General features: G+C 46.3%; 1 protein-coding gene across 1 annotated transcript in view; it reads right to left on the bottom strand.

Annotated features, from left to right (window-relative positions):
- Positions 1 to 12,011, bottom strand: part of comta (catechol-O-methyltransferase a) — a 56,465-nt gene extending 44,454 nt beyond the window's left edge. Inside the window, exon 1 of the mRNA XM_070888067.1 lies at positions 11,891 to 12,011. The gene's annotated coding sequence lies outside the window, so the exon portion shown is untranslated. The remainder of the gene's footprint in view (positions 1 to 11,890) is intronic.
- Positions 12,012 to 21,799: the final 9,788 nt, after the last annotated feature.

The following is a 21,799-nucleotide window of genomic DNA, read 5'->3' as shown; positions in this document are numbered from 1 at the left end:
AATGAAGTATGCCATCCTTACCTGGTCTTGCCTGCATGTGACTCCAGGTGGTTGACTCTTAACTGCCCTCTGAAATAGCCTAGCAAGCTACTCAGTTGTATTCTCAAAGGTGACCTTCTTGAGGACAATTAGGGATGGCCAATAAATGCTGGCCTTGCCAGTGATGTTCACATGGTGATGACAGAATGAATACAAAAAAGAATCCAACAGTCCCTGCAGACACATGTGAACTCACTGGTCTGTCAGCAGTTGGGGTGAATGAGTGAATTTCTTCCCACACACAGGACATAACAAAAAGGACCAGGCATAGGCCATATAGACCCTCAAGCTTGCTATTCCATTCAATAAGAACATGGCTAATCTTCAACCTCAACTCCACACTCTCACCTGATCTCCATATCCCTATCAATCTCAGCATCCACAGCCCTTTAGGGTAGAGAATTCCAAAGATTAACAACCCTCTGAAAGAAGAAATTTCTCCTCATCTCAATCCTAAATGGCTGACCCCTTATTCTTAGACTATGCCTCCTAGTTCAACACTTTCCAGCCAGGAGAAACAAACCGCATCTATGCTGTCAATTCCCCTCAGAATCCTATATGTTTCAATGAGATCACCTCTCATCCTTCTAAACTCCAGAGAGTATTGGCCCAATCTACTGACTCTCTCCTCATAAGACAACCCTCATCCCAGGAATCAATCTAGATTTACAACGATGATACCAGAAATGCGAGCATATACATATCAGGAAAGGATGAACAGGATGGGTCTCTTTTCTCTTGAAAAAAGAAGGTTCAGGAGTGACCTTATAGAGGTCTTTAAAACTAAGAAATTCCTCCTCATTTCCATTTTAAATGGGTGACCCCTTATTCTGAAACTATGCCCCCTAGTTGTAGATCGCATTCTTTATCAAATGCCTTTTAACATCCAAATATACTACATCCGCTGGTTCCTCTTTATCTACCCTGCTAGTTACATCCTCAAAAAACTCTAATAGATTTGTCAAACACGATTTCCCTTTCATAAAACCATGTTAACTCTGCCTAATCATATTATGATTTTCTAAATGCCCTGTTACCACTTCCTTAATAATGGATTCCAGCAATTCCCAACGACTGATGTCAGGCTAACTGGCCTGTAGTTCCCTGTTTTCTCTCTCCCTCCTTTCTTGAATAATGATATTACATTTGGTACCTTCCAATCCACTGGGACCATTCCAGAATCTAGTGAATTTTGGAAGATCACAATCAATGCATCCACAATCTCTCTCGCCACCTCTTTTAGAACCTTGGCATGTAGGCCATCAGGTCTAGGGGATCTGTTGGCTTTTACTATCAGTGAGCTACTGCTAACACATGCTGTGGCATCAGTAAATGGCCACTGCTGCTTCTCGTGACCCTCTCCTAATGACAACCACCTGAAATACACATGTAGTGATATGATTGTTTATTAACGCAATGGTAAGGAAAGACATCAGCTTGGATGATGTGGAATCTGTATGGGTAGAGCTGCGTAACACCAAAGGACAGAAAATGCTAGTGGGAGTGGTGTACAGACCACCAAACAGTAGTAGTGAGGTTGGGGATGGCATCAAACAGGAAATTAGGGATACATGCAATAAAGGTACAGCAGTTATCATAGGTGACTTTAATCTACATATAGATTGGGCTAACCAAACTGGTAGCAATACGGTGGAGGAGGATTTCCTGGAGTGTATTCGGGATGGTTTTCTAGACCAATATGTTGAGGAACCAACTAGAGATCAGGCCATCCTAGACTGGGTCTTGTATAATGAGAGACGATGAATTGGCAATCTTGTTGTGCGAGGGCCCTTGGGGAAGAGTGACCATAATATGGTAGAATTCTTTATTAAGATGGAGAGCGACACAGTTAATTCAGGACTAGGGTCCTGAACTTAAGGAAAGGTAACTTCGATGGCATGAGACGTGAATTGGCTAGGATAGACTGGCAAATGATACTAAAAGGGTTGACAGTGGATGGGCAATGGCAGATATTTAAAGATCACATGGATGCACTTCAACAATTGTACATCCCTGTCTGGTGTAAAACTAAAACGGGGAAGGTGGCTCAACCGTGGCCAACAAGGGAAATTAGGGATAGTGTTAAATCCAAGGAAGAGGCATATAAATTGGCCAGAAAAAGAAGCAAACCTGAGGACTGGGAGTAATTTAGAATTCAGCAGAGGAGGACAAAGGGTTTAATTACGAGGGGGAAAATAGAGTATGAGAGTAAGCTTGCACGGAACATAAAAACTGACTGCAAAAGCTTCTATAGGTATGTGAAGAGAAAACGATTAGTGAAGACAAATGTAGGGCCCTTGCAGTCAGAATCAGGTGATTTCTTTGTTCCCAAAGAAATGGCAGACCAATTGAACAAATACTTTGGTTCTGTCTTCACTAAGGAAGACACAAATAACCTTCCGAAAATACTAGGGGACTAGCGAGAAGGAGGAACTGAAGGAAATCCTTATTAGTCAGGAAATTGTGTTAGGGAAATTGATGTGAATGAAAGCTGATAAATCCCCAGGGACTAATAGTCTGCATCCCAGAGTACTGAAAGAAGTGGCCCTAGAAATAGTGGATGCATTGGTGGTCATTTTCCAACATTCTATAGACTCTGGATCAGTTCCTATGGATTGGAAGGTAGCTAATGTAACCCCACTTTTTATCAAAGGAGGTAGAGAGAAAACAGGGAATTATAGACCAGTTAGCCTGACATCAGTAGTGTCGAAAATGTTGGAATCAATTATTAAAGACGGAATAGCAGCGCATTTGGAAAGCAGTGACAGGATCGGTCCAAGTCAGCATGGATTTATGAAAGGGAAATCATGCTTGACAAATCTTCTACAATTTTTTGAGGATGTAACTAGTAGAGTGGACAAGGGAGAACCAGTGCATGTGGTGTATTTGGACTTTCAAAAGGCTTTTGACAAGGTCCCACACAAGAGATTAGTGTGCAAAATTAAAGCACATGGTATTGAGGGTAATGTATTGATGTGGATAGAGAACTGGTTGGCAGACAGGAAGCAAAGAGTAGGAACAAATGGGTCCTTTTCAGAATGGCAGGCAGTGACTAGTGGGGTACCACAAGGTTCAGTGCTGGGCTCCCAGCTATTTACAATATACATTAATGATTTGGATGAAGGAATTTGATGTAATATCTCCAAGTTTGTAGATGACACTATGCTGGGTGGCAGTGTGAGCTGTGAGGAGGATGCTAAGAGGCTGCAGAGTGACTTGGACAGGTTAGGTGAGTGGGCAAATGCATGGCAGATGCAGTATAATGTGAATAAATGTGAGGTTATCCACTTTGGTGGCAAAAACAGGGAGGCAGAATATTATCTGAATGGTGACAGTTTAGGAAAAGGGGAGGTGCAACGAGACTTGGGTGTCATAGTACATCAGTCATTGAAAGCTGGCATGCAGGTACAGCAGGCGGTGAAGATGGCAAATGGCATGTTGGCCTTCATAGCGAGAGGAGTTGAGTATAGGAGCAGGGAGGTCTTACTGAAGTTGTACAGGACCTTGGTGAGGCCACACCTTGAATATTGTGTTCAGTTTTAGTCTCCTAATCTGAGGAAGGAAGGAGTGCAGCGAAGGTTTACCAGACTGATTCCCGGGATGGCAGGACTGTCACATGAAGAAAGACTGGATCGACTAGGCTTGCATTCACTGGAATTTAGAAGAATGAGAGGGGATCTCATAGAAACATATAAAATTCTGACGGGATTGGACAGGTTAGATGCAGGAAGAATGTTCCCGTTGTTGGGGAAATCCAGAACCAGGGGTCAAAGTCTCAGGATAAAGGGTAAGCCATTTAGGACTGAGATGAGGAGAAACTTCTTCACTTAGAGAACCTGTGGAATTCTCTACCACAGAAAGTTGTTGAGGCCAGTTCGTTCGATATATTCAAAAGGGAGTTAGATGTGGCCCTTATGGCTAAAGGGATCAACGGGTATGGAGAGAAAGCAGGAATGGGGTACTGAAGTTGCATGATCAGCCATGATCATATTGAATGGTGGTGCATGCTCGAAGGGCCGAATGGCCTACTCCTGCACCTATTTTCTATATTTCTATGTTTAAAACAGATAACCTCCCCTTGACCTCGGATGCTCCAGTGGTGTCGGCAGTAGGCAGATCCTGGCACTTACACTGAGGTTGAGGGACCTTAGATATTTTGGACCATCAAGTCTTGCACATGAGACATAAGTGGACTGAAACGGTGACACCAAGTATTCAGAATACCTACACTGAAGTAGTGAAGAGGAAACCTAAAATATACAACATAGCTCAGATTCTTGGCAGTCCCAGCAATTATGTGACAGGGTCTTTAAATGGGATAAATGATCATTTTAGTGAACAGGATTTAGAATTCCTTGTTGATGAAGTAATGAGGAACAAGGCCAGATTTGACGCCACAGCCTGTGCTAAAACCAAGACATGTTCAAAAAACCTGGGCAGAGATTATTGTATGCTTGAGTGGTCACTGTGAAGTAGGGAGGGTGTCATGCCTACCTGTTGAAATGGCTTGAATCAGAAACGCAGGGAGTGGTTAGTCAAAGTTAAATATATACCAATACCATCTGGAGACGGGGGTGAGGGGGGCTCACACCCCCATCCAATTTGCTCCTGAGGAGAGCAGGAATTTATTTATTTTTAATGTTGATGTCTCAACTGCAAGTATTTGTTTCACCAGGACTGCCACAATAAAGGAAACCATGCACGTGGAAACCGTACTCATAGACTTTAGTTTTACTGTGTTGAAATGTTTTCCAATTTGAACAACGTTTTATGCTTTCTATAATGCCAAATTGCCATAGTAATGATGTGCAGACATGTAGTGAGATCTGATGTGGGTCGCTCATCAGAATTAAAACTAAGCTCGGAAGTATGCATCAGTGAATGTGATGGCTTTATCCCAGTGGAAGAGTGCCTATGGTTCACTCAGCACTTTCTGTTCACAGCTTGGCTCAGCTCAGGAGCCCACTGTGCAGTGACTCATCGGCACAAACCCACATTCGAGTACCCTGTGGAAGTTTTGAGGGATGCAGTTTTGGATTCCCAGGTTCCGCCTCTCACACACAGGTTAGAAATAGCACAGCTGAACATTGAATAAAACTCCTTTTGCTCCATCCCAACAATATGCGTTATGCTCAACCTCAAGAGCAAACCATTTTGACCTCTTTGTGTGGAATTGGCAAGTTAATGCCAATTTGTCCTGTATTGTGAGCAGTTTTGTGCTCCATGCCCTCTGGGAAGTAGGTTGAGGATGGGAAAACTCATTTCATGCAGGATGATTATAGCCAACAGAGACTTCATCAATCTGGGTTGGAATTAAACTCAAGACCCAAGAGGTGAAAAGAGAGTGCCTAATCTAATTGGCTAACCGAAAGAAAGTCTCCCATTTATATAGCACCTTTCATGACCTCAGGACATCCCAAAGCACTTTACAGCCAATGAAGTGTCATCACTTGTAATTAGGAACTCAGTCCGACATTTTGGAAAATCATTCTTAAACAGAGTCTGATTATTAATGGCACTTTAGCATAACTTCCTTAACATTTCGTTTCAAATATAATCTACTTACCAACCAATTATTCATGCCAGATTTTCCTTTATTTGTTCAAATTCTGGAACTCAGTGATAAATATTATGCTAGCTGTAGAGCGCTGCCATGGAAACAGAACTCTGGCGGACTGGGCTTCTCTCTGCTCCTTGGCAGTCTCTTCTGAGTCCAGGAAACAAGTCTTTGTTATTGATTGGAAGTGCCACAAGAATACATAAGTTTAAAGAATACATAAGTTTAATCATGAATATTACACAAAGGTCATTATCTCTGCATTTAAAGGAAAGACTTGCGTTTACATAGCAGTTTGTCACATGTTGCAAAGTGCCTGACACGAATAACTTTTGTTGAAGTGCAGGCAAATACAACAGTCAGTTTACACATGGAGAGATCGCACAAACAGCAGTAAAATGGATGTCCAGGTAATCTGTTATTGATTGGGGCAAGAATATTGACCAGGACACCGGGAGAATTCCCTGCTTTCCGTCCACCTGAACAGGCAGACAGGAGCTGAGTTTAATGTCTCATCTGAAGGTATAGTATTAGGCGGTCCCTCATATTGAGGATGACTTGCTTCCACACCAAAAAGGGATGAGTTCACAAGTGTTTCAATGAGGGACCTGACATTCCAGATCCCGAACTACATCCTGAAAGGTGGAAGATGCCTGTGCGTGGATTCTTTTAACATGGGGTGGCCGTTGCACATCAACCACCTCATGGGCTTGACAGAGCTTGGTCTTGATCCAGTGGCAAGGGTTAACCATTTTTGATCTGGGCGGAGGAGCAGTGAGAGATCAGGGCCCAGGAGCATCGTGATCGGGGCCCAGGAGCGAGGGTTCGGGACCCAGGAGAGGTGAGGGCCCAGGGGCAGCAGGAGCCAACCCACACTACCATCTATGGCTAGTAGGAGCACGCGTGCGCACTAGGTCTGTGCAGCAGAGCTTGGTCATTTTGGTTAACCCTCGTATGACGGACAGCACGTCTGGCAATGTGCCACTCCCTCAGTACTGTATATTGTCAGCTGTGGCTCAGTGGGTAGCATTCTTGCCTCTGAGTCAGAAGGTTGTGGGTTCAAGTCCCACTCCAGGGACTGGAGCACAAAAATCTAGGCTGACACTCCCAATGCAGTGCTGAGGGAGTGCTGCACTGTCAGAGGTGCCGTCTTTCAGAAGAGACGCTAAACTGAGGCCCCGTCTGCCCTCTCAGATGGACGTATAAGAGCCCATGGCCATTATTTCAAAGAACAGCAGGAGAGTTATCCCCGGTGTCATGTTATGTTGAATGATATTTATCTCTCAATCAACATAACAAAAACAGATGATCGGGTCATTATCACATTGCTGTTTGTGGGAGCTTGCTCTGCGCAAATTGGCTGCTGAGTTTCCCAAATTACAACAGTGACTACACTCCAAAAAGTACTTCATTGGCTTTAAAGTGCTTTGAAATATCCGGTTGTCATGAAAGGTGCTATATAAATCCAAGTCTTTCTTTACTGAAGTGTCAGCCCAGATTATGTCCCCTCAACCTTCCAGCTCAAAGGTGAGAGTGAGCCAAGCTGACGCTGTTCTCGATGGCCCTTGCTGCTGTATTTTAAAGCTGTGAGATAACTTTATCTGGAATTCACTGTCTGAAATGCTGGTGGAAGCAGATTCAAAAGGGAATCAGATAAATACTTGAAAAGGAAAACATTTGCAGGGCTACAGGGAAAGAGCCGGCAGGGGGAGAGGGAGGACTAATTGGATAGCTCTTTTAAAGAAGCACAAGTGGACTGAATGGCCTCCTGCTGACCATAATGATTCTGTGATTCTCTGAATGCTTTGAGTGAAATTTCTCATGACATCATATTCAGCAAATATTACGAATGAAGACTGGGATTCTGAATTCCTGGTGAGGATGTCAATCCATCATCATCATCATCATAGGTAGCCCCTTGGAATCGAGGAAGACTTGCTATCACTCTAAAAGTGAGTTCTCAGGTGACTAAACAGTCTAATATGAGAATTACAGTCTATGTCACAGGTGGGACAGACAGTGGTTGAGGGAAGGGTGGGTGGGACTGGTTTGCCACACGCTCCTTCCGCTGCCTGCGAATTGGTTTCTGCATGCTCTCGGCAACGAGACTCGAGGTGCTCAGCGCCCTCCCGGATGCTCTTCCTCCACTTAGGGTGGTCTTTGGCCAGAGACTCCCAGGTGTAGGTGGGGATGTTGCACTTTATCAAGGAGGCTTTGAGGGTGTCCTTGAAACGTTTTCTCTACCCACCTGGGGCTTGCTTGCTGTATATGTGTTCTGAGAAGAGCGCTTGCTTTGGGAGTCTCGTGTCGGGCATGTGAACAATGTGGCCCGCCCAACGGAGGTTGAGTGTGATCAGTGCTTCGATGCTGTGGATGTTGGCCTGATCGGGACCTCTAACTGTCATGTATTCAACCAGCATTGTAACCCCTGTATAATCCAATCTAAGTTGTACACTGAGAACAATGACCACTAGGTGGTGAACTTGTGGGAGACACTCCTAACCTAGACCTTCAGATATAAAAGGGGAAGCTCCACCCACTTCCTGCACTTGAGTGCTATGAAATAAAGGACAGGTCACAGACTGACCTTCTCTCAAGCATGGGCCTCGTGTGCATTTATACTGTATAGTAAGGACGTATTAATGGCGACAAGAAACTGGGATTTAAACCACGCGAGCATGGCCACTAGCAATAACAGGGGCAGTCAGGGACGATCGACTGGCAAGGGACCTTTTGTTTCAAACCGCAGCTCATGCTGGAGGCGTGGAGGCACACACTCAGCCGGAGTTTGCAGAGGTGAGCAAAACACCTGCAGAAATTACAGAAATGAACGCTGGGGAAAATCGCTGGAAGCTGAAGTTCAGCGAGTTCATGTGGAGCACGTATACAGTTCATACACCAGGACGCCACCGATAATGATGAAAGTGCTCCTCAATGGCATCCCAGTATCAATGGAGCTAGACACGGGGGCCAGCCAGTCCCTGATGGGTATCAAACAGTTCAAAAAGTTGTGGGCGTCCAAGGCCAGGAGGCCAAAATTATCGCTGATTGATGCACAGCGTCAAAGGTGGAACTTCCCCTTTGATGGACTTACATAAAGCAGATCATTCCGGTGCTAGGCAGCGCCATGGTAGTCGTGACCCACAAAGATTCGGAGAACAGATTGCCACTCTGGATTATCCCAGGGGACGGTCCCGCACTACTGGGGAGGAGTTGGCTTGCTGTCATGAACTGGAAATAGAGCGATGTCAATGCAATTTCCTCTGTGGAGCGAGTATCATGCTCACAGATCCTGGACAAATTTGACTCATTATTTCAACCCGGCATTGGCACTTTCATGGGGCCAAGGTAATGATTCACATAAACCCGGATGCCAGGCCAGTACACCACAAGGCCAGAGTGGTGCCGTACTTGATGCGGGAAAAGATAGAAGGCGAATTGGACCGCCTGCTGAGGGAAGGCATCATCTCGCCAGTCGAATTCAGTGACTGGGCGAGCCTGATTGTGCCGGTGCTCAAGGCGGATGGTCGATCAGGATATGTGGCGATTACAAGGCCACCATCAATCGGGTGTCACTCCAAGACCAGTACCCGCTACCGAGAGCGGAGGACCTCTTTGCGACGCTATCCGGTGGCAAACTTTTTTCAAAATTGGACTTGACCTCAGCTTACATGACCCAGGAGCTGGTGAGTGAGTCGAAGAAGCTGACCACCATCACGACACACAAGGGGTTGTTTGAGTACAACAGATGTCTGTTCGGGATTCGCTCGGCCGCCGCGATCTTCCAACGAAATATGGAAAGCCTCCTCAAGTCGATTCCAGGGACGGTGGTTTTTCAGGACGACATCCTCATTACGGATTACGATACTGAAGAACACCTCCACAACCTGGACCGGGTAGGTCTGCGACTGAAAAAGGCGAAGTGCGTCTTCAGAGGTAGAATTCCTGGAGATGAGGGTAGCAGCAGACGGGATCAGCCCTACTGCGTCCAAGACGGAAGCGATCCAGAGAGCACCCAGACCCCGTAACACGATGGAGCTGTGTTCATTCCTGGGGCTCCTGAACTATTTTGGTAACTTTCTTCCCAAATTGAGCACGCTGCTAGAGACGCTACACGTGCTCCTACGCAAAGGTCGCGAATGTGTCTGGGGGGACAGCCAGGAAAGGGCTTTTAATAGAGCACGCAAATTGTTATGTTCCAACAATCTGTTATCGCTATATGACCCGTGTAAGAAACTTGTGTTAACGTGCGATGCGTCGTCCTATGGTGTCGGGTGTGTGTTGCAGCATGTCAATGCCAAGGGTCAGTTACAGCCGGTAGCTTATGCCTCCAGAAGTCTGTCCCAGGCAGAAAGGGGCTACGGGATGGTAGAAAAGGAGGCGCTCGCATGTGTATATGCGGTAAAGAAAATGCACCAGTACCTGTTTGGCAGGAAATTTGAGCTGGAGACAGATCACAAACCCCTCACGTCCCTTTTGGCCGACAACAAGGCCATAAATGCAAACGCATCAGCCCGCATACAGAGGTGGGCACTCACGTTAGCTGCCTATGACTACACAATTCGGCACAAACCGGGCACCGAAAACTGCGCCGATGCACTCAGCAGGCTCCCACTAGCCACCACTGAGGGGGCTACCGAGCATGCTGCTGAGATGGTCATGGCTGTTGAAGCTTTCGGAAGCGAAGGCTCACCCGTGACAGCCCGTCAGATTAAAGTCTGGACAAATAGAGACCCGCTACTGTCTTTAGTTAAGAAATGTGTCCTGAATGGGCAGCCACGTACAGGGCATGCCCTGAGAAATTTAAACCATTTCACAGGCGCAAGGATGAACTCTCGATTCAGGCCGATTGCCTACTGTGGGGAAACCGCGTAGTCATGCCCCAGATGGGCAGAGAGGTGTTCATCAGAGAACTCCACAATGAGCACCCGGGCATTGTCACGATGAAGGCAATTGCCAGGTCACACGTTTGGTGGCCAGGGATAGACGCAGATCTGGAACTTTGTGTTTGCAGGTGCAACACGTGTGACCAGCTGGGCAATGCGCCCAGGGAAGTCCCCCTTAGCCCCTGGCCATGGCCCGCCAAGCCTTGGTCACGCATCCATGTGGACTACGCAGGTCCTTTTATGGGGAAAATGTTTTGGGTTGTAGTAAACGCCTACTCCAAATGGATCGAGAGTGACATTTTAAATTCAAGCACATCCTCTGCCACGGTCGAAAGCCTATGGGCAATGTTCGCCGCCCATGGTCTACCGGACATCTTGGTCTGTGACAATGGCCCGTGCTTCACAAGCACTGAATTCCAGGACTTCATGGCAGGCAATGGAATTAACCATGTTAGAACGGCACCGTTCAAGCCGGCCTCAAACGGCCAGGCAGAACGAGCAGTGCAGATAATCAAACAGGGGATGCTCAGAATCCAAGGGGGTTCCCTATAATGCCGCTTATCACGCCTCCTGTTGGCCTACAGATCCCGACCACACTCGCTCACAGGGGTTCCACCCGCAGAGCTGCTAATGAAAAGGACGCTCAAAACCCGGTTATCCCTTATACACCCTACTATGAAAGAAATTGTCGAGAGCAGGCGCCAGTCATAATATGACTACCATGACAGGAATGCGAGGGCGCGATGTATTGATGTAAATGACCCTGTTTTTGTCCTCAACTACGATTCAGGGCCCAAATGGCTCGCAGGCACTGTGGTTGCCAAAGAGGGAAATAGGATTCTGGTAGTTAAACTTACCAATGGACAAATCTGCCGCAAACATGTGGATCAAACAAAAAGGAGGTTCAGCAACCCCATAGAAGAAGCAGAGGAAGAATACGATGTAGAGTTCACTCCACCACAGGTGACCGAACACAGGAACCAAAGGGAGGAGAGCCCAGTCACTGTGGGCAGTCCGGACAGGTCTGAGGCACCGCAAACAGCAGACACTCAAGCCAGCGCCCAACAACGGAGCCCCAACTCAGACGCTCTACAAGGGAGCGTAAACCACCAGAGAGACTCAACCTGTGATCCCAATAAGACTTTGGGGGGGGAGGTGATGTCATGTATTCAACCAGCATTGTAACCCATGTATAATCCAACCTAAGTTGTACACTGAGAACAATGTCCACTAGGTGGTGAACTTGTGGGAGACACTCCAAACCTAGACCTTCAGATATAAAAAGGGGAAGCTCCACCCACTTCCTGCACTTGAGTGCTATGAAATAAAGGACAGGTCACAGACTGACCTTCTCTCAAGCATGGGCCTCATGTGCATTTATACTGTATAGTAAGGACGTATTACTAACATTGGTGCGTCTGTCCTCCCAGGGGATTTGCAGGATCTTGCGGAGGTTCAAGGGCTGTTCATCATAAGCTTTGGCCCCGCTGGGCTGCCTTTGCTCGGTACATTCTTCATGTATCTGAAAGCTTGAAAGAAAGGAGGATTTTGAAGACAACAGTAAGTAGGCCATATTTAAGTATACAACAGTGACTATGCTTCAAAAATTACTCTGTTGGCTGTAATGCACTTTGTGATGTCCTGAGGTTGTAAAAGGCGAGATATATCAATGCAAGTCTTTTTTCATCTTTTATTGCACAGCTATTTAGAGTCAATACGGTTCTCCTTTAAGAGACATAATCTAGTTACATAAGGTAGAATTATAAGCAGAAGCCACATGAGCTCCCATAGCTACCTGGCCTTTAAATCCATCCACTACAATTATGATGACTTTTGTCAGTTCTGAAAAAAAACAGAAATAAGCCATCTGGCCCAAGGCAAACAGGCACAGATGAGCAGCAGTGTTAAAGTCATGTAGACAGCCACACGGCTCCCGGCTGCAAGCGGTTCTGTGTAAACATAACAAATATGGGCGAGCGAAGGTGGGGGAAGGAGGAGAATTGTGGAAAGTGCAAAGAGAAATGAATTGAAAAAAACGGAATAATCGGCTTTAAAAGCTATAATGCCACGCTTTTACATTCCTTGATTGCTGTCTAGAAATAGAAAAACTGCAGTATAATGTTAGAAATCTTCCATTTTCCTGGGTCACGAACTAAGCTTATGGGCATTTTTCAAAACTATCGCAATTTTCAGAGAAGGTCAATAAAAATGGAGATTAAAAAATAAAATACAGTGATGTTTTTTCATTGCTTTTAAAGTTTATTTTTATTTGGATAAGTTTCCCCTTTTCATTCCGTTTCCTTCGCTCAACATGGAATGTTGGCCTTTATTGCAAGGGGGATGGAGTATAAAAGTAGGGAAGTCCTGCTACAACTGTACAGGGTGTTGTTGAGACCAAAACTAGAGTACTGCATACAGTTTTGGTCTCCGTATTTAAGGAGGGATATACTTGCATTGGAGGCTGTTCAGAGAAGTTTCACTCGGTTGATTCCTGAGATGAAGGGGTTGACTTAAGTAGTAAGGTTGAGCAGGTTGGGCCTCTACTCATTGGAGTTTAGAAGAATGAGAGGTGATCTTATTGAAACATATAAGATACTGAGGGGGCTCGACAAGGTAGATGCAGAGAGGATGATTCCCCTCGTGGGGGAATCTAGAACTAGGAGGCATCGTTTAAGAATAAGGGGGCGCCCATTTAGAACTGAGATGAGGAGGAATTTCTTCTCCCAGAGGGTCGTAAATCTGTGGAATTCTCTGCCCGAGAGAGCTGTGGAGGCTGGGTCATTGAATATATTTAACGTAAGAGCATAAGAAATAGGAGCAGGAGTCGGCCATTTGGCTCCTCGAGCCTGCTCTGCCATTTAATAAGATCATGGCTGATTTGATTATGGACTCAGCTCCACTTCCCTGCCCACTCCCCATAACCCTTAACTATATTCAATGACCCATCCTCCACAGCTTTTATACTCCACCCCCTTGCAATTAAGATGGAGATAGACAGATTTTTGAAAAATAAGGGAGGAAAAGGTTATGGGGAGCGGACAGGGAAGTGGAGCTGAGCCCAAGATCAGATCGGCCATGATCTTATTGAATGGCGGAGCAGGCTCGAGGGGCCAAATGGCCGACTCCTGCTCCTGTTTCTTATGTTCTTATGTTCACCTAGTTTGTTATTAACAGCGAGGAAGGCAAGGCACAGAAGATTCCTCCTGGCCAATGGCCTCCTGTGGTGTGGTGAGGAGGTACCAGTTTTTTCAGGTGTCGCTTGCCTTTCTGATTGTCCCTTCACCGCTGGTGAGATGCAGCAGCTCCTACTTGGCGTTTCTCACCTCTGGCAGCTTGGCTTTCTGTCTTCATGGGTTTTTTTTTCCCCGCCAGACATCTCTCTAAGCCATACAACCTGTCCTGGGCACTACCCCTCAGGAAGGATATACTAGCCTTGGAGGGAATGCAGTGCACATTCCCCAGAATGATACCGGGCTAAAAGGATTAAATTATGAGGAAAGGTTGCGTAGACAAGGCTTGTAGTCCCTTGAGTATAGAAGATTAAGTGGTGATCTAATTGAGGTGTTTAAGATGATTTAAGGATTTGATAGGGTAGAGAGAAATAATTTCCTTTGGGGGAGGGGGCATAACCTTAAAATTAGATCTCGGCCGTTCAGGGGTGATGCCAAGAAACACTTCTTCACACAAAGGGTAGTGGGAACCTGGAACTCTCTCCCCCAAATAGCTGTTGTGTCTGGGGGCTCAATTGAAAATATCAAAACTGAGACTGATAGGTTTTTGTGAGCTAAGATTATTAAGGAATATGGAACCAAGGCGGGTAAATGGAATTAAGATACAGATCAGCCATGATCTAACTGAATGGCGGAACGGGCTCCTCCTGTTCCTATGTAACCTTGCTGAGCCAACGTGGCAGGCACATGAGCCGCTCCACAGCCTCCGCCAATGCCAAGAAGGTATGCAAGAGGGTCATGAGATGGATGTCGCTCCCTCCCGCTTTGTGGTAAACACCTGTCCTCCAGTCAACAAACCCCCACATGTGCCCCTACCCACCCCCCCCTGCCCCCCCGCCCCGCCACCCCCCCAGTCCTGGATAAAGCTTGTGTCCTGTGAAATGGCAAAAAGAACTAACAGGTAAAGAGGGAAAAGTCCCATTGTTTACAGTGGTGGTGAAGTCCTCCAGCACTGTGGCATGCATCAGGCACGCCCGACTGCTTTCTGAGAGAATACGCAACAAGGTACCATTGATTCTGTCTGACCTGCTGAGTATTTCCAGCATTTTCTGTTTATATTACAAGTGTCCTTATCCATATTCTTCACTGAACTGCTCAGTTTCTGTTCTGGGGATGTTGTGGCAGCTATGTACAGGATCCTAGCCATGCAAAAAAGGAGCCACAGTACTTCTTACTTAATGAAGCCCCCTCCTTTGGAAAGTTTCGCTTAACCCTGATGGAACAAAAGCGAAATACTGCGGATGCTGGAAATCTGAAATAAAAACAGAAAATGCAAGAAATGCTCAGCAGGCCAGACAGCATCTGTGGAAAGGGAAACACAGAGTTAGTGTTTCATCCTTCACATTCAAAGCATCATCCTCTGCCATTCCTGTTACGTATGCAACCCTATGTAACCAGCATTCTACCGCCACCAGAGGGCGTATCTGTTGGAGTCCCAAGGGATCCCAGCATCCCTTGGGAGCACTGTATATAAGCCGGCTTCCCATGCTGTACCAACACTCTGGAGTTAGAATAAAGAGACTCAGGTCACACTTACTCACATCTACAGTACTCAATCACATTAGTTTATTCTGGACATAACAATTCCCACCTCCAACAGCAGGATGTCACCACCTAACACATCTCCACTCCCCCACCCCCCCGCCCCCCCACTTTCAGAATTGCGATAAGACCGCTCCCTCTGCCACACCCTGGTTCACTTTTTCATCACCCCCAACAGCTACTCCCCTTCCCAGGGCAACTTCCCGTGCAAGCACAGGAGATACAACACCTGCCCTTTCATCTCCTTTCCCATGGCCCAGGGCACCAAAACACTCCTTCCAGCTGAAACAGCGATTTCATTGTATTTCTTTCAACTTAACATTTTATTCGCTGCTCACAGTGTGGTCTCCTCTACATCATCATCATAGGCAGTCCCTCGAAATCGAGGAAGACTTGCTTCCACTCTAAAAGTGAGTTCTTAGGTGACTGTACAGTCCAATGCAGGAATTACAGTCTCTGTTACATGTGGGACAGACAGTGGTTGAAAGAAAGAGTGGGTGGGACTGGTTTGCCACACGATCTTTCCGTTGCCTGCACTTGTTTTCTGCATGCTCTCGGCGACGAGAATCGAGGTGCTCAACGCCCTCCCGGATGCTCTTCCTCCACTTCGGGCGATCTTTGGCCAGGGATTCCCAGGTGATGGTGGGGATGTTGCATTTTATCAAGGAGGCTTTGAGAGTGTCCTTGAAACGTTTCCTCTGCCCACCTGGGGTTCGCTTGCCAAATCGGAGTTCTGAGTAGAGCGCTTGCTTTGGGAATCTTGTGTCAGGCAAGCGAACAATTTGGCTCGCCCAACGGAGCTGGTCAAGTGTGATCAGTGTTTCGATGTCTGGGGATGTTGGCCTCCTCTACATTGGGGAGACCAAACGCAGATCTGAACACCTCCATTCAGTCCGCAAGCGTGATCCTGAGTTTCTGGTTGCTTGTCGTTTTAATTCTGCGCCCCACTCTCACTCTGACCTCGGCCTTCTACACTGTTCCAATGAAGCTCAACGCAATCTTGAGAAACAGCACCCCATCTTTCAATTAGACACTTTATGACCTTCCGACCGCTACATTAAGTTCAAAAATTTCAGATCATAACCACTGCTCCCATTTTCTCGGACAGTAGCTGCTGGTAATAGTTTTGCTGTTGCCATTTACACCTCCTCTAGACCCATCTTTTGATTATTGACCTATTACTAGCCCCCTTTTCCTTGTTTCATCATCACTTTTGTCATTTAATCAATCCCGCCCTCCATCCTATCACAGACTTTCCCTTTTGTTCTTTCCTTCTGTAATGTATGCACCTGTGAGGATGCTCACAGGCTGGTTGAGTTGGGAGTGGCTTAGCCAGTCACGTGATGTTCACAAGACTCAATAAAACCCCAGCCAGTTGGGTTCAAGGGATCCACGATGAGGCAGGTGGTTGTGAGCCTGGTGGATGAACTGGTAATGTGTAGTGTGATTGTTAAACCTTTTGTTAATAAACCAACTAGTCTTAATATCAATGTGATGCTATGAATTCTTAAGCAAAGATCCCATGAAGCAAATACATTAACCGTCTCTCCCACTGTTTCCCTGCCTCTGTACTTGCTTATAATCTGTTAAGTCTCTCTAACTTCTTCCAGTTCTGATGAAAGGTCATCAACCCGAAACGTTGACTCTGTTTCTCTCTCCACAGGTACTGCCTGACCTGCTGAGTGTTTTCAGCACTTTCTGTTTTTAATTCCGATGGAGTAGGACTTGAATCCAAAGCCTTGACGTGATAATTATTAATGCCTTACAATCAACTACTGTTGCCCAGAAAGTGAACAATTAAATGTGTGGAGTCTCATTCCTTTAGATTGTGAATTGTTGTTGGAAATTTGCTCGCTCTTTTTCTCTGTCTTAATTCTTTTAATCCAATGTTTCTTTAACTCTTTGTATTCTCTTTCTGTAGCATAGTGTCAGCTGTGGCTCAGTGGGTAGCACACTTGCCTCTAGGTCAGAATGTTATAGGTTCAAGTCCCACTCCAGGGACTTGAGCACAGGAAATCGAGGCTGATACTCCGATGCAGTACCAAGGGAGTGCTGCACTGTCAGAGGTGCTATCTTTCGGATGAGACGTTAAACTGCTCTTTCAGGTGGATGTAAAATATCCCATGGCATTATTTTGAAGAGCAGGGGAGTTATCCCTAGTGTCCTGGGGCCAATATTTATACCTCAGTCAGCATAACAAAAAAACAGATTATCTGGTCATTATCACATTGTTGTTTGTGGGAACTTGCTGTGTGCAAATTAACTGCCGCGTTTCCCACATTCCTACAGTGACTACACTCCAAAAGTATTTCATTGGCTGTAAAACGCTTTGAGACATCTGGTAGTTGTGAAAGGCGCGATATAAATGCAAGTCTGTCTTTCTTTTCTGATTTGACATTGAATTCACCCACTAATTCATCATCATCATAGGCAGTGCCTCGAAATCGAGGAAGACTTGCTTCCAAAAAGTGAGTTCTCAGGTGGCTGAACAGTCCAATACGGGAATTACAGTCTCTGTCACAGGTGGGACAGACAGTGATTGAAGGAAAGGGTGGGTGGGGACTCTGGTTTGTCGCACGCTCCTTCCGCTGCCTGCATTTGTTTTCTGCATGCTCTCGGCGACGAGACTCGAGGTGCTCAGCGCCCTCCCGGATGCTCTTCCTCTACTTAGGGCGGTCTTTGGCCAGGGACTCCCAGGACTCCCGGTGGGGATGTTGCATTTTATCAAGGAAACTTTGAGGGTGTCCTTGAAAAGTTTCCTCTGCGCACCTGGGGCTTGTTTGCCATGTAGGAGTTCCGAGTAGAGCGCTTGCTTTTTGAGTCTTGTGTCAGGCATGCGAACAATGTGGCCCGCCCAACGGAGCTGGTCGAGTGTGGTCAGTGCTTTGATGCTGGGGATGTTGGCCTGATTGAGGACGCTAACGTTGGTGCGTCTGTCCTCCCAGGGGATTTGTAGGATTTTGTGGAGACATCGTTGATGGTATTTCTCCAGCAATTTGAGGTGTCTACTGTATATTATCTACGTCTCTGAGCCATACAGGAGGGCGGGTATCATTACAGCCCTGTCGACCGTGAGCTTGGTGCCAGATTTGAGGGCCTGATCTTCGAACACTCTCTTCCTCAGGCACAGCACTGCCCCACAGTCATCAAGATTCACGGCGTGGCCCTGGACAGCGTGGGAACCTATTATCAGCAAGGGCAGACATCGATGACGAAGTTCAACACCGACTCCAGTGTGCCAGCGCAGTCTTCGGCCATTAATTCACCCTCCTTCTCAGTCCCTGCGCTCTTAATTTCACAATCCATGAATCTCATTGAGGTTAAGGAAATACACTGTGTGTCCCATTATTAGGGTTGCTAACTCTGCTTGGGGTGCGTTCCTGCAGGTTTCATCAAATGTCTGCCCACCCTGAACCATCCCGCCCCCCCCCCCCCACACTCCCACCATTGGTCCATCCACCAGGTGCACCATCTTCCCACGGCCAATTGGAAAGGGAGAAAACTCTTCATTGCCCAATTGGATTAAACTTCACTGTTTGTGAAGCAGCTTTTCTTTCACCATCGGCAATATTTTTATAACTTATAAATTAAAGTATTCAAAGAAAAGAAAATAACACAACTTTCGTAGTGAAATGTCTCAAAGCGCTTCACAGCAGTTTTGAGATATAAAATTGACACTGAACCGCATAAGTAGAAATTAAGGCAGGTGAGTGGTAGGTTTTAAGGAGCGTCTTGAAGGAGGAAAGAGAGGCGGAGAGGTTTAGGCAGGGAGTTTCAGAGCTTGGGACCTAGGCAACAGAAGGCACGGCCACCGATGGTTGAGCGATTATAATCAGGGATGCGCAAGAGGGCAGAATTAGAGGAGCGCAGACATCTCGGAGGGGGGAGGGGGGTTGAGGGGCTGGATGAAATTACAGAGATAGGGAGTGGCCAGACCGTGGAGGGATTTGAAAATAAGGATCAGAATTTTGAAATCAAGGCGTTGCTTAACCGGGAGCCAATGTAGGTCAGTGAGCACAGGGGTGATGGGTGAGCAGGTCTTGGTGCGAGTTAGGTCACAGGGCAGCCGAGTTTTGGATCACCTTTAGGGCAGAATGTGGGAGGCCAGCCAGGAGTGTCTTGGAATAGTCAAGTCTAGAGGTAACAAAGGCATGGATGAGGGCTTCAGCAGCGGATGAGCTGAGGCAAGGGCGGAGATGGGCGATGTTACAGAGGTGGCAATAGGTGGTCTTAGTTATGCTAGGATTTTGTGATCAAAAGCTTATTTCAGGGTCAAATATGACACCAAGGTTGCAAATAGTCTGGTTCAGCCTCAGACTGAAGTTGGGAAAAGGGATGGAGTCAGTGACTAGGGAACGGAGTTTGTGGTGGGGACCGAATACAATGCTTCGCTCTTCCCAATATTCAATTGGAGATAATTTCTGCTCATCTAGAGTCGCAAGGAGCTACACAGAAGCGTTATCAGACAAAATTTGACACTGAGCCACATAAGGAGATATTAGGGCAGGTGACCAAAAGCTTGGCCAAAGAGGTAGATTTTAAGGAAGAAAGGTAGAGAGGCAGTTTTGTCCCTATTATTTTCCGACGGGGGTTCCCGCAACAGTGTCCTGGAGGTTAATCTTCAGTTCCCGGAATCTTAGAATCAGAGAAATTTACAGCACGGAAGGAGACCATTCAGCCCATCATGTCCACACCGGCTGACCAAGAGCTATCCAACCTCATCCCATTTTCCAGCTCACGGTCCGTAGCCCTGTGGGTTACGGCACTTCAAGTGCACATCCAAGTACTTTTTAAATGTGTTGAGGGTTTCTGCCTCTGCCACCCTTTCAGGCAGTGAGTTCCAGACCCTCACCACCCTCTGGGTGAAGAAATTTCCCCTCAAATCCCCTCTAAATCTCCTGTCACTTACTTTAAATCTATGCCCCCTGGTTGTTGACCCTTCTGCTAAGGGAAATAGGTCCTTCCTATCCATTCTATCTAGGTGCCTCATAATTTTATACACCTCAATATGGTCTCCCCTCAGCCTCCCTTGTTCCAAAGAAGACAAATCCAGCCTATCCAATTTTTCCCCATAGCTAAAATTCTCTAGTCCAGGCAACATCCAGTAAACCTCCTCTCTACCCTCGCTAGTGCAATCACATCTTTCCTGTAATGTGGTGACCAGAACTTCACACAGTGCTCAAGCTGTGGCCTAACTAGTATTTTATACAGTTCAAGCATAGCCTCCCTGCTCTTGTATTCTATGCCTCGGCTAATAAAGGCAAGTATTCCGTATGCCTTCTTAACCACCTTATCTGCTACCTTCAGAGATCTGTGGACGTGCACTCCAAGGTCCCTTTCTTCCTCTACACTTCTCAGTGTCCTACCATTTATTGTATATTCTCTTGCCTTGTTAGCCCTCCCCAAAAGCATTACCTCACATTTATTCAGATTTAATTCCATTTGCCACCTGACCAGGTCATTGATAGATTCCTGCAGTCTACAGCTTTCTTCTTCATTATCAACCACACAGCCAATTTTAGTATCTTCTGCAAACTTCTTAATCATACACCTTACATTCAAGTCTAAATCATTGATATATACCACAAAAAGCAAGAGACCTAGTATTGAGCCCTGTGTGACCCCCACAAAAACACTCATCAACCATTACTCTTTGCTTCCTGCCTCTGAGCCAATTTTAGATCCAATTTGCCACTTTGCCCTAAATCCCATGGGCTTTTACTTTCGTAACATAGAACCATAGAAACATAGAAAATAGGTGCAGGATTAGGCCATTCGGCCCTTCGAGCCTGCACCACCATTCAATAAGATCATGGCTGATCATTCACCTCAGTACCCCTTTTCCTGCTTTCTCTCTATACCCCTTGATCCCTTTAGCCGTAAGGGCCATATCTAACTCCCTCTTGAATATATCCAATGAACTGGCATCAACAACTCTCTGTGATAGGGAATTCCACAGGTTAACAACTCTCTGAGTGAAGATGTTTCTCCTCATCTCAGTCCTAAATGGCTTACCCCTTATCCTTAGACTGTGTCCCCTGGTTCTGGACTTCCCCAACATCAAGAACATTCTTCCAGCATCTAACCTGTCCAGTCCCGTCAGAACTTTATATGTTTGTATGAGATTCCCTCTCATCCTTCTAAACTCCAGTGAATACAGGCCTAGTCGATCCAGTCTCTCCTCATATGTTAGTCCTGCCATCCCAGGAATCAATCTGTTGAACCTTCGCTGTACTCCCTCAATAGTTAGAACATCCTTCCTTAGATTAGGAGATCAAAACTGAACACAATATTCCAGGTGAGGCCTCACCAAGGCCCTGTACAACTGCAGTAAGACCTCCCTACTCCTATACTCAAATCCCCTAGCTATGAAGGCCAACATACCATTTGCCTTCTTCACTGCCTGCTGTACCTGCATGCCAACTTTCAATGACTGATGTACCATGCCACCCTGGTCACGTTGCACCTCCCCTTTTCCTAATCTACCGCCATTCAGATAATATTCTGCCTTTGTGTTTTTGCCACCAAGATGGATAACCTCACAT

This window comes from Pristiophorus japonicus, chromosome 8 (genome assembly GCF_044704955.1).
Source record: "Pristiophorus japonicus isolate sPriJap1 chromosome 8, sPriJap1.hap1, whole genome shotgun sequence".
NCBI classification, from domain to species: Eukaryota; Metazoa; Chordata; class Chondrichthyes; family Pristiophoridae; genus Pristiophorus; species Pristiophorus japonicus.
Note: the sequence above shows the minus strand (reverse complement) of the source record. Positions and strands in the feature narration are given on the sequence as shown.